The following is a 14,402-nucleotide window of genomic DNA, read 5'->3' on the forward strand; positions in this document are numbered from 1 at the left end:
AAAGAATCAAGAGAAAAAGAAAGAATCGGAATTGATCGATAGATTTCTCGAAACAAACGAAAAGGAAACGAAAGATGAAACATAAATCATGGATCAACTAAGCCCTCTCGGGGACTTTCTTAAAGAGGAACCTCATGTAAATACCATGGAATAAGGTTTGATCTTGATCCTATTCCATGTATGATCCATACTAGATCTGACCAACTGCCCATCCTACCTCCTCTACGTTCTTGACAGCCCATCTTTGTCTCAGTAGAGTCTTTCAGTGGCATGTTTCGGTCCTTTTCCCCATTACTTAGAAAAAGTGAGCCACCGGTTCAGGTACAAGATACTATCATTACTGCCTGGACAATTAGACATCCAACACGTAATCGCAACGACCTTATTGCAAGAGCGGAATCGATCAAAACTATTAAAACCGGCCAAAATCGAACCTGGTCAACTCGATTTTGAAAAAAAAAAAAGAAGAAAAAGAATACTGATGTGTGCGGCTTAAGAGCAATTGGCCCAAAAGAGGTTATCAAGTCCAAGTTGAGCCCATTAGCCCATAAGGAAGGTAGCACACCAGAAGATTCTCATATTCAGCCGTGAAACGCTTTCCACACCACAGGCCCACCTTCAAGGCCCCATTGGAATAGCCCAGGAGAAGGGAGCCAAAAACTCAGAATTCTTAAACCTAAAAGGACTCCCAATAGAATAGGAGTCCTCACATGAAAGGAATCCTCCCCCAAGCAAAGACGTGTTGTTGTGAACTAATCAACTAAAGATAAGACCAAATCAAACCTTATCCATACATATCTTGCCCCCTTTTTCGAGAATACGGACAGTATGCAGAGTGTTAAACAGAAGTGGACGCCTCCTCTATATATACAAATGCAGTCCCCCAATAGGGATACCTTCCAGAATCTGAAAGATTGCTGTCTACTCTTGCTTCAGCTATCAACTTCCATTCTAACCATATTTTTCTTATGAATTTCTTACTTACATCTCAAATTTCTCATCACGATTTATTTTTACGATTATTTCCTCTTAAATCAGAGACTAACTTGGGCATCAGAGTGCTAACGTGTTGTTTTGCAGGTTTCGTTGTCAAAATCTTTTGTGTAATCGACCTAAGTCCATTATCAATATCCAAGCTCACTAGATCCTTCCTAAAATAGCACGCATCAAGCCGCGCTGTTTGTGGCAAATTTGAGTTAAAGACATGAGTTACTATGGAAATCCCCAGCAACCAAGCAAATAAGCAAAAGGTCGTGGAGACACCTGGCAACAATCAGCCTTTGCAGGTTATTGCAGAAACTTCTCTAACTCTAATTGGTGGAGGATCCGCCCTAGCTCTCCCTACGCTAATGCCAACCCCTAGAATGGTGGACCCTATAGTTGATCCTCCAAGACGAAATACCTCTTTGGACACTACCCCAGGAGAAATCTCTCCAGCTTAGTTAGGTGCAATTCAACATACGACAACAATTAGGGAGCAGATGGCAATGATTGTTTATACCCACTCGATCCCATAACGAAAACGCGCATCCTTGAAGAAGGAATAAAAGGAGGCCTAGCTAAAGGTGATGCCCCCCGTATCCAGAACCCAACTGATTGAGAGACAGGGACCCCCTCCAGTGGTTCCCTAGGAGGCCGTCGATGATGGTTGGCATAACTGAATTGCCACCAGAAAGGTCTCCAAGATGTTCAACACCAGATTGCAGGGCCCCCCCGAAGATGAGCAGCAAGGTCTCCCCTTCATGGAAGCAGTGATGGTAGACGAACTTCCAACAAATTGTCGTACCTCAGCTATCGCTGGACATGACGGGACGATTGATCCTTAAGAGCATCTCTCACGTTTTGAGAATGCAACTCTTTTACATAGGTACACGGACATATTGTTTGGAGAGGTATATGATCAGATGCAGTTGGTGGACACCACCCGTGAAAAAGGTAGACCTCCTTGTACGGTTTCGCGGGAGAGGTAATCCACCCTTGAGGCATGGTTTCACTCCCATTGACTCTAGGTACTAGAACTACTTGGAAGACTTGCTTCTTGAAATTTTTAGTGGTGGATACACCCTCAGCCTACAACGTCAGTTTTAGGGAGACGCACCTCAGTGCGTTTCCAAGCTGTAATCTCTACTTATCATATGAAAATCAAACTCCCTACATCTGGAGCCGTAGGAGTACAAGGAGGCCCCCTATAATCTCGTAAATGTTATGTGGAAGCTATTTGTAAAGGGCAAAAGAAATAAGGATGAAGCACTTAAGAAGGCACCCCCAAGCAAACGAGAGAAGGGGACTATAGAAGATAAAGAAAGTGAGGGGACATCCCCCAAGGTTCAGACAACTGAGACATTAATGAATATTGAACTTGTACCAAGAGATCTAGAAAAATTTACACAAATCGGTGTTAGAATAAGTGACTAGAAAGCCAATTGGATTGTCGGTGTTGGGAACCATTTAGCAATCTCTATAAATCTAATATTATCTTCATGAATGTAGTAAGCATTCATTTGTGGTACCATGTGTTTGTTGTGCTTACTATTTATGTTGAACGGTGTTTTAACCTCACAACAAATGCCAACAGACCAATTGAATAACCCATGTAGTTGGGTTGCACATTGGATGACCGCTAGGAAACCAACTTTTGAGGGTTGGTCTGAAATATTCCAAGTCGAGAACCTCGAGACTAGACATCGAGAGTGCTATAGAGACTTGCACTAAGTATTGCATTCATTGAATGAGTGTCGTGTTTCATCGACGACAGAAATGGGATGTGCATGCAATTTTAGTGGATTTGTTGACAAGGTTGTTAATTGATTGAACTGACTCGCAGGAATCGTCATATGGAAGCCTTGGAGGCTAGGTCGGTATGACTTGAATTCCCGACTCCGATAACACAGGATTAGTCCATGGACTTGAGGAATCATGACAGTCGCATACATATGATGGCTGTATCTTGGATTTGGCGAGAGATGATTGTGTCTTCGATGTGGTCGTTATCAACCTTGGCAAGTTTGGTCAAAGTATGATGGTGGAATTCAAGATGGAATCCATCCCCTATCAATATATGATAGATATATCTCTCATGTGCTTTGAGATGGTTTAGACTCTTTAAGTTTATGGTCAAAGCGATTAGTCAAATAAGAAATGATTTTCTTTGTCGATCAATAGAGTAAATGCATCTCAAAAAGAAGAAGAAGAAGGAAGGAGACAAAGGTGCCTCTATTCAGCTTTGTACACCATGTTCTTCAAGGAGATGCCAGTTTTCTAGAGAACAATGGAGTTTTGCGTCATGTTGGGCTTGGAGATTGAGGAGAGTTGTTAGGATTTAGGAATATGGGAGTTTGGGGAAGAAGGAGATGTGTGGTGGGGGTAAAAGAAGAAGTTTGGTGGGGGAGATAAAGATCTATTTCAAATTTGTGGTGTGGAGTGATTCAATAAGACTTAAGTCATTATTTTTAATTGTCAACTTTTTAGTTTTTTATTTTTTATTTTTTAACAATAGTTGATTGGTAATTTTTATCATAGTTAAATACTTAACTTTTTTTAATAATTTATGGAGAATAATTATAACATATTATATAATATTGTTATAATTTATATTTATTTTATAAATTGTTGAATTCATTTTTGTGCAATTCTTGTTAAATTTTATTTAGAAATTATTACTGTTATTAATTCAATGGAATTTATTTCAAAATTTCTTATTTAAATGCATTTTTCCTTTCAGCTTAATCGATTAATATATTATGTGTTTGTATAATATATATACATATTATAGTGTGATCAATTAACTAGTTTTTTTAATCTGGTTCAACCGATCTGACCAATGACCCAATGACTAGTAACTTGATCGGTTCAACTCCCAGTTCGATTCTGAAAATATTATATAGAAATGTTAACTAAGGGGAAAAATTAAGGCCAAATAGCATAAAATTCCTTGTGTTTTGAAAACTCAAATAAAAACCCCATCTAAAAATAGGCAAAAAAACTCCTTTAGTTTTCTTAAATGTTGTTCAATCACCCCTCTCCTTTAAATATGACTAATGACATTAATGTTTTGATAAAATGATTGTTATGTCATTACATATTATATATTATTCTTTACTTTGATGACTATTGGATCCTTATTGATTAGATGCAAGCTGTCAGTTATAACAAATTAATTTTAAACATTAGATTTTAAATTTATAAAGAAAATCAAGGATTTAAATTTATTATTTTTCAATATATATTATAAAAAATAAAATTATTATTTTAAAAAATAAATTAAATAAATTAACCTCCCCCCACCCTCTCGACAACCCCCCTCCCTCATCACCCTCCCCACCCCCTGTCGCCCTTCCCACACCATCCTCCCCAACCCCCAATGTCGCACCCCCTCCATAATTACATTCCATCTTATAAGAAATTTACCTCTAAAACAATAACGTAAACCATACTTTAGTTGATGTACGATATAGACATTGCACAATAACATACACCATCAAAATTTTGTATTTAACCTTCAACCTTAGCATTTATAAATGAAAGGATAGGAGAAAAGTGAAGCTTCTAGTTATTACAAAACTTGAAATATAAATTGAGTGAAAGTTTAGCATCTCTATTGTTTTGTAGCTAGGGCTCTCAACTCAAAATATCATTGCTGACTCACCTAGTAATACTAATGATCCGCTTATGATGAAATTTTGTTAGTCGCTGTGACTTATTCCCTGAAAAATGTACGGCAAGAAGTGAATTGCCTACTCAATAAGTATAGCTAATTAGCTTATATATATACATACACACATACCATACAAAGTAAACCAGTAGCATGCAATGACAGTAATCCACAAATTTTCCACATGCACTAGCAATAGATGTAAGAAGTAACACATGCCTACAATATATATCAGTCCACGACATAATATCTGACGTATAGTTTATTTTTTTAGGGCCATACTTAACCAAATTGGAGTGCGTCATTCAATGGCCTTTGCCGGCTATTATCATCATTATCTCAATCACAACAAATCTTCTTTTTTTTTTTTCCCGATATCACACAACACATAGCTCGTATGATATTTCATCATCATTGATACCACACAACATATAGCTCGTATGATATCCAATCATCAATCATATTACACAGTACACAACTCGTATGATATGTCACATCATCTCCACTGATTAATAACAACACACAACTCGTCATTAATCATATCATCAAAAGCCATTGCAGTACGACCCTTCCCAGTTAGGTAAGCCATATTTTATTCTAATTCACAAAAACAATGTCATTAACTTCATCGTTAATTTTATTCAATAGTTATTTTTTCATCAATAACATTCTCATTCGATCTCATTTACCAATCAATTATATGATCACATAATTATTCATCTAACATCCCTACAATACCACCACATACAATACATAAGAACAATTTTATCGATATCAAGGTATCCCAACAAATAGTACATGATCAAATATATAAACAACTAATATATAATATCTGCACACATATATATAAATCCAAGTTCATAATCAAATATATAAGCACCAACATATATAATATCTACTTATATAAATATATATATAAATCTAAATATTATAATAAGCTCCAATTTACTCCGTTCAAACGTTAATATATTTTAATTTCAACCTATAATTTATTTATAATTAAATCTAAATTTTTTTAATAATTATCAATTAGTCTCTCAATTGTATATAAAATTATATGGAAATCCCTGAATTATTTTTAATTGTTGCCTAGAACCTTATGGGAGGGTGGTTGCCGGTGTCGCCAGCTTTTTTAATTATTTTTTATTTTTAAATTTTAAAATTTAAAATTTAAAATTTTGAAATAAAATAATTATGTATAATTTTTATAATGTATTGGTCTTGTTCAAATAGCCTTTAAGCCTCTAACATTAGAAGGTTTACCAGAAAGCTTTTTAGCTGCTCTAAGAGATGCTAGGAATTTAGACTGGAAGAAATCTCTAATAGGAATAATCCAATCTCTAATGGGCCAGTATTTTTTAATGTTTACCCAAATCTACAGTTATCATTGTCTGATGTGAATATACTTGATGCACTAACGTTAAATGTCAAAACTCATGGATATAATTATACACCTGGATCAGAATTAATATGTATATGTTATAGAATTTACTATAAGCTTCTCCATACACTTAATCCTAATTGTAAGACACAAGATAATAAAACTCTTGAACAAACAGTATTCTTTGAAACAAATTTACAAAATTCAAGGATTAATACTAGGAGACAAATAAAATGGAGCGAAGTAGAGTTTCTAGAACATTGGGTGACTGAGAAGGAGGTCCCTATTAGAAGTAATACTGAAAGTATGTACACAAATATATTACAAAATCCAGAAGAAAATGTCATAATAGATTTTATTAATCAGTCAAAATATTTGAGAAGTTGCTCTTCAAGATACTCTAATATGTCTTATATATCACCAATAGAGGTGACAACCCCATCTAGAGCATCCACATCCTAAATCAAAGAAGAAACTAATAGCTCAAATTATGATAAGGCTGAAGAAATAAGGATACAACCAAATAATATTGTTAAAGGAGTATATAAGGATCCTAAACTAAATGAAGAATTAACTTCAGAAACAAATTTTTGTTTATAAATGAACACACATGACATAATTGCCTATGAAATTCCATTTGAAAATTATACAAACATAATCGACTTTAGTCCGGGATCCCTGGCTAGAAAAGAAATTAAGAAGAATTTTCTGAAAAAAGATGGGTACCCTTTAGAAAATGGTTTTTTAAAAAATTCCCACCTGATAAACAAAATGAAATTTCAAATAAATTCTATAAGGAACTATTTGTATGGAATAAGAAAGTTATCTTTGTTCCATGGTTTATAACCAAATATTCAAAACAATATTTAAATGTGTTAGAGAGAAAATATTTCCTAGAAAACGGGAAAATCCTTAATAATGTCTTTCCCCCTCAAGAGCCTTTAAAAATGAATTCTAATGAAACAGAGATTAATTTTAAAGTATTTTCTAAATTAATTGAAGATAACACCTTAATAGTTACAATAACAGAAATAAATGAGTTACTAAAAAAGCAAAATTATGCCAACTTATACTTAAATGTTATAGGGGAACAAATTATGGAATTAAATAATAAGATAGATAAGATTATGGAGTGGCAAAGAAATTGGCAAAAGAAAATTAGCTCAACTAAAACAATAGGTGAAGAAACAAGAGGAGAAATTATCGCAAGACCCTCAGTCCAACCACCCCCGGATATTGTAGGTTTTAATTTAAAACCTATAGGAGACCTAGAAAAGCTATTAGATCATAAATTTAAAACTCTAAAATTAAATACTCTAAATAATGAAGGAGATCCTCAAGATCATGAAGATGAATTCATGGAGGAAATTAACAAAATAGAAAAATTCGCTAGGAAGCCAATGCAAACCAAATTTTATTATCCTAGGCCAACACCCCAAGATGTTCTTTATGAAGAACAAGAGATAATTGACCAAAATAGTTATAATGGAAAATAAATTTATGAATGGAACATTGATGGATTTACAGAAAGACAAATTTATAATACTGTACATAGAATGATGATGTACAATACTATTTGTAAAGGAAATAATAATTCCGATAAAGCTATTGCTAAAATGATCATAGCTGGATTTACTGGCCAATTAAAGGGATGGTGGGATAATTATCTCAGCCAAACTGATAAAGATGAAATATTAAATACAGTGAAAATTGAAAATAATATCTCAGAAGAGAAAGCAGTTTATACATTAGCCATAAACATAGTTGAGCATTTTACAGGTAGATGGTCAGATAATAGTGAAAATATTCGAACACTATTACAGAATTTAAAGTGTAAAACATTAACTTCATTTAGATGGTACAAAGATGTATTCCTCAGTAGAGTAATGGAACTCCCAGAGTCAAATGATTCTCATTGAAAGTCTAAATTTATAGATGGCCTCCCTCATCTTTTTGTAGAAAGGGATAGAAATGTCCTAAGAAAAGGAGACTTGCACATCAATTATAATCAATATACTTATGGGAAGTTAATTGGAACCTGCATTCAGGAAGGATTAAATTTATGCAACGAAATTAGATCAAATAAACAAATTAAAAGACAAAATTTGATAGAGAAAAGCCAATTAGGACAGTTTTGTGCCCAATTTGGGATGGAAATGAAACCATCCGATAAATCAAAAATCTCTAGGAATAGAACTTCGAGGTTTAAGGAAAAGAGGTACAAAAAGAGAAAATTTAGAAAAGAAATAAATAAAGAAAAAGACTTAGTTAGAAAAAAATGAATGAAAGGCTAAAAATAATACCACAAAGAAAATAAGAAGATGCTATATTTGTGGGGAAACAAATCATCTTGTAAATAGATACAGAAACAAAAAAGCTAGAAGGCTGAAAAAGAAAATAAATAATCTTAATTTACAAGAAGAAGAAAAACAAGAAATACTCAATGTTATATTTTCCGAAAAAGAAGAATCCCCTGAATCAGAAGAATCGGAAGAACAAAGTGAACTTAAAAATATTGAAGAAAATTTTGAATATTCATCAACCACTTCTGAATCTGAAGAAGAAGAGCCTTCTTGCTCATGTAGGCAGGAAGAAAATTCACATCAAGAATTTTATGAATTAATGGCAAAATTTAAAGAAATGGGAAAAATAAATGTTCTCACTGATAATCATATTATTGAATTACTTAGGGAAATAAAGGATCCTGAAGTTAGGGACATTATCCTGAGCAAGATTGATAGTAATAATGCCTCCATATCTGAGCCTAGCCCATTTCATGATAGGACTATTAATAAACCCTTTGAACCATATACAATAGCTGAAGTCAAGAAATTACTTAATGAAAAGTATACCATTAGAGATAACCCCTCTATTATGGAGGATCTCAAAATTGAAGTCGAAAAGTTAAAAGAAGAAATAAAGAATATTAAAAAATACAACCAGTCTCTTACAAACAGACTTGAAAGGATTGAAATTAGTAAGAATAAGGAAATAGAAGAAGAAAAATACGAAGAAGATTTTTTATCCACTTTAGAAATAGTCACTAGTCAAAATGGAATGTCAAAATTGATCTCTTAATAAATAACAATTTTAGGAAAATATTTACGGCTCTTATTGACAGTGGAGCAGATATTAACTATACTAGGTATTTTGAAAAAACGACCCACTCTTTATCATCTGTCAATGGCCAAAAACTAAATATAAGCTTTAAAATTTCAAAAGCTTACATATGTAATAATAAAAAATGTATTCCAACAAGCTTCCTGCTAATAAAAGATTTAACAAATAAAATTATCCTTGGAACACCTTTCCTTAAGAAGATTTTTTCGATAAAAAATATTAATGAAAAGGGTATAATAGGAACCTATGATAATGAAATAATAAAATTTGAATTCATCACCCAACCAATAGACAGGGTTATAAATGAAATAAAAGATTTAATAATATCTAAGACCAACCAAATATGCTTCATTAAGGAGGAAATAAATTCAATACAAATAAATGAACTACTTAAAAATCCTAAATTACAAGGGAAGATTAAAATGATTCAAAATAAATTTGAACTAGAAATATGTGATGAACATCCCAATGCATTTTGGCATAGAAAAAAGTATATTGTTAACCTTCCATATGAAAGTGAATTTTCAGAAGCAAACATCCCCACTAAGGCAAGACCATGCCAAATGAATAGTGAATACTTAGAATTATGTAAAAATAAAATTAATTCTTTAATTGAGAAAAAACTAATTAGATCTTCAAAATCACCATGGTCATGTACTGCATTTTATGTTAATAAACATGCAGAAAAAGAAAGAGGAAAACCTAGACTTGTAATAAATTATAAACCTCTTAATAAAGTCTTAAAATGGATTAGGTATCCCATTCCTAATAAAAAGGACTAGGTTACATAGGGCAATAATTTTCTCAAAATTTGACTTGAAATCAGGATATTGGCAAATTCAAATAAATGAATCAGATAGGTACAAGACAACATTCACAGTCCCATTTGGACATTATGAATGGAATGTGATGCCATTTGGACTAAAAAATGCACCTTCAGAATTCCAGAATATTATGAATGATATTTTTAATCAATTCTCTAATTTTATCATTGTTTATATTGATGATATTTTAGTTTTCTCATATAGTATTGAGGACCACTTTAAGCATTTAGAAATGTTTAAAACCTTAGTTATCCAAAATGGTTTGATTTTATCGAAATAAAAAATGAGTATTTTTCAAACAAAAGTTAGATTTCTCAGCCATCATATTGAAAAGGGAGAAATTATACCCATCAATAGAAGTATTGAATTCGCTGATAAATTTCCGGATAAAATTATTGATAAAACTCAATTATAGAGATTTCTAGGCAGTCTAAATTATATAGCCCCCTACTATAAGAACATTGCCCAAGATACAACAATATTGTATGATAGGCTTAAGAAGAATCCATCAGAATGGACTGATGAACATACAAGAGCAGTTAGGTTAATTAAACAGAAGGTAAAATCATTACCATGTTTAACTCTTGCTAATCCAAATTGGAAGAAAATTATTGAAACAGATGCCTCTGATGTTGGATTTGGAGGAATACTAAAACAAATTGATGAAAATAAACAAGAATTCTTAGTTAGATTCCATTCAGGGAAATGGAAAGCAGCCCAAAGAAATTATGCTACGGTTGCTAAAGAAGTTCTTGCTATTGTTAAATGTGTTTTAAAATTTCAAGATGATTTACTTAATCAAGAATTCACCATTAGGACAGATTGTTCTGCTGCTAAATTTATGTTTAATAAAGATTTTAAACATGATGTTTCTAAACAAATGTTTGCTAGATGGCAAGCACATCTTGCCCCATTTAATTTCTCCATTGAATATACTAAAGGAGAGACAAATAGTCTCCCTGATTTCCTATCAAGAGAATATATTGATGGAAATAAATCTGGATGAATTTGATAATGAAATGTTTAGAGGAATGAATATTTCCTCAACAATTCCAAATGGTTGGATTGAAGAAATGGTCATAGGAGAAAGATATTTTATGAATGGAGTTCATTGGCCTATTTACCAATGGAAATTTTGGGACGAACCAATTGAATATAAGACAAGATTAAAAAGAATTCAAAAAATAATCAGAAAACAAATTGATAAAGTCAAGGAAGTAATTTCTGACATTCTCATACAATTTCCAGATGCAAATGTCACTGCAGAAAATCATATGAAACAACTTTGGATAGCAAATTTGCTATACCATCAGCAAATTGCTGGTCTTTATGCTGGCTAATAAATCATCTTTATTTTTTCAGGAATGCTCCCCCAATGGGGAAGAGGAAGAATTTCCTCCTCTAATCAGAGAGGAGGTAGGTTCCGAGCCGGTGATATTGTCAGGCATGGGATAGAGCCTTAGTAAGAGAAAATATTTCAAGAATAGGAAAATTTAATAACATCCCTGAAGAAGATAATGAACTCTTCAAACAGTTTCTTGAATTTAAAAAGGAACATAAAAAATTAACGATTGATGAATCATCAACCTCTTATGCAAAAATGGTGCAGGAAGATGAAGTGAATTGGTTAATTACAAATTTAGTGAACACCACGAGATAATTATACTCCTTGAGAATGATGATTTGAGGTGGGAAAATGACCCATGGTATCTAATGAAAAGGTATCTTAATGTTGTATCTTTTCCAGCAGGGTCATATAAACCTAGGGCACATTACGAATATATCCTTAAAGCTACTCAAAGTGTTGAAATTAATCACACATTTTCCAGCAATGGGAAGGAATTTAATTATTCTAAAGCAGTAATTAAAGAATTTATCACTGCTGTTGAATGGGGAATTAACCCATTAGGGCAAAAAGAATACTTTCACTCAGAGTTAAAAAATACAATAAAATTTAACTACTGGGATTATGTTGAGGCATTCAATAAGGCTTTTCTTTATGAAAATTATAAAAGAAAACATACATGATTTTTCAAAATTTGTCCACTAGTTTTTCAACAAGAGATACCAAATTGGGTATTCCAATGGTGGATAAGCTTCGGCCCATCAATTACTATTCTTCCTAAAATTTTCCAGGAATATTACACAGAATGGCTAAATTATTCGCCAAAAATAATACAAGCAGAAAAATCAAGGAAATGGATAGAAGGAATGGCTTCACTCTATTTTTTTACTGAATTCTCTATCCCATGGATCTGGAAATGGCTGCCAGAGGTAGGAATTACCCTGCAGAAAATCCCGTGCATAAAAAGGAGGTTTTGTTCGAAATTCTGGAACAAGCTAATGCAAATTGATCCCAAGACCAAGAAATACTATGGTCAAGAGATCATCAATGAGATGGAGGAAAAATTACAAGAATATAAAATTCTTGCAGAAAAGGAAAAAAATCAGGCACCCAATCCTTTTGAGCATATCTCCCAGAGAATTCTGAATAAGAAGGTGGTAATCACTAAAGATCAGATGATTGAGGAATACTCAAGCAAATGCAAAATGATTTGAAAAAAAATCTTTCGGGAATTGCTTCTCCCATGGAGACCTCAAGCAAAAATGGGGAAAATAAATTTTCTTGTCTTGCTGGGGAAGCTCAAAATCCATTTGAGGAATTTTCTCAAGAAGAATTCCTTGATAATCTTTTTAAAGGAATCCCAGAGACACTAAAAGGAAAATAAAAAATGGACATTTCAGAATAATTTGAAGACAAAGAGGACACAAGCAATCGGGATCAGAGTCAGAAGGAAGTAGTTTCTCCAGACTCATGAAGAAATGAAGTGACAGCAGGGCAAGTCAACAAAAATTGACCAAATGACACGTGTTGAAAATGAGAGGACACTTGGCAGATGGAGGCCATGCGGACGTGAAGAATTGATTTCAAGTCCAAACCCACTGGTTATAAATATAACCTTCTCCCTCCTTTTTCTGTAAGCCCTCGGAAGCCTTCATGTGTTGAAGCTGAGGCATTTGCACTTGTAATTTCTTTCTCTTTCCTTAGTTATAAAAACTTTTATTTGGCATAAGAAGAAACCACCTGTGAGTTCTCGTATTTAACTTTCTGCATTCGTTATTTCCATTCTTGTTTCTGTTTTTGTTAGGCTAATGCAAGGCTAAATTGCTGCTGCTGAATTATTCAATTATAACAGAGATAGCATGGCTATATAGATGTATATATATATATATATATATATATATATAAAGAGTATTTTTCATTACTGATAAAGATAAGGAGAAATTGAAGGAACTTAATGATAAGGCTCTCTGGGTCGTCGGTTTAAATTATGGGTATGAATGAGGTCGGCCTGACCATTACTGCCCGGTTTTGCCAATTTTTGGCGTTGATTTTGGGCTTCAGTGTGGTATTTTCTGACCAAAATTCATACCTATTAGTTTAAACCAACATAAAAGGTTCCTAACTTAGTCTTTCCTTATGGTATCCGTTTCTCTTTATATTTATCGTAATAACAAATATTCTTTTCGATGCATTCCGCCTGAATGGCCGATTTTTCCCTACCGCCTACATGGTCAGATTTATCTTTTATTTTTGTACACTCTGCCTACATGGTCGGATTTATCTTTTTACTGTTGTGCATTCCGCATACATGGTCGGTTCTTCCTACCGCCTCATGGCCGGATTTAAATTTTTATTATTTTCTTCGATCCTCCATGACCTTCGGTCATGGCTATATGGTATATAATTTATTTAATATTTTTAATCAAATAATAATTTAAATTAGTTAATAATGTATAATTTTTATAATTAATTAATATCGATATTTGTTAAGATATTTGAATTTGTCTTTTGATTTTAATTTAATTTTTAATTTAAATATTAAACATTAAAAAATTTATATATTTTTATGTATTTTAAAATAAATATATTTAAAAAAATTATTTAACTTTTTAGAGAGATGAAAATTAAAAAGAAAACATTCAGAACAAGCTAGAAACAAGTAAAAAAAGGCTAAAAAACTAGTATAGTGCCATAATTAAAGCATTTTAGTCCGAGAAGACAATTACACAAAAATGCCTGAGAAGGCCCAAGAAAAGTGTTAAAATAGGTGACCAAAAACCTAATTAGATTAGTCTTTATGTAATCTATTTCACAAAATTGATGTAAAATAATATTATTCAATGAATAGGATGAGTATTCGTTATTGGCTTTATTTTTGTTGTGCTCATTTAATTATGTTGAAATTTATTAACATCACAACAAAGTCCATAAACCATTTAGATAACCCATGCAGTAGACCACATATTGGATGGCGTTGATGAAGTCAATTGATGAGGGTTGGATTTGAACGTTCCAAATCAAGGATTTCGAGATTGGGCATCGAGTGTCCTGTGGAAACTTGCACTAAGCATCATATTCATT

Source organism: Sesamum indicum, linkage group LG4 (genome assembly GCF_026168435.1).
Source record: "Sesamum indicum cultivar Baizhima isolate 11 linkage group LG4, ASM2616843v1, whole genome shotgun sequence".
NCBI classification, from domain to species: Eukaryota; Viridiplantae; Streptophyta; class Magnoliopsida; order Lamiales; family Pedaliaceae; genus Sesamum; species Sesamum indicum.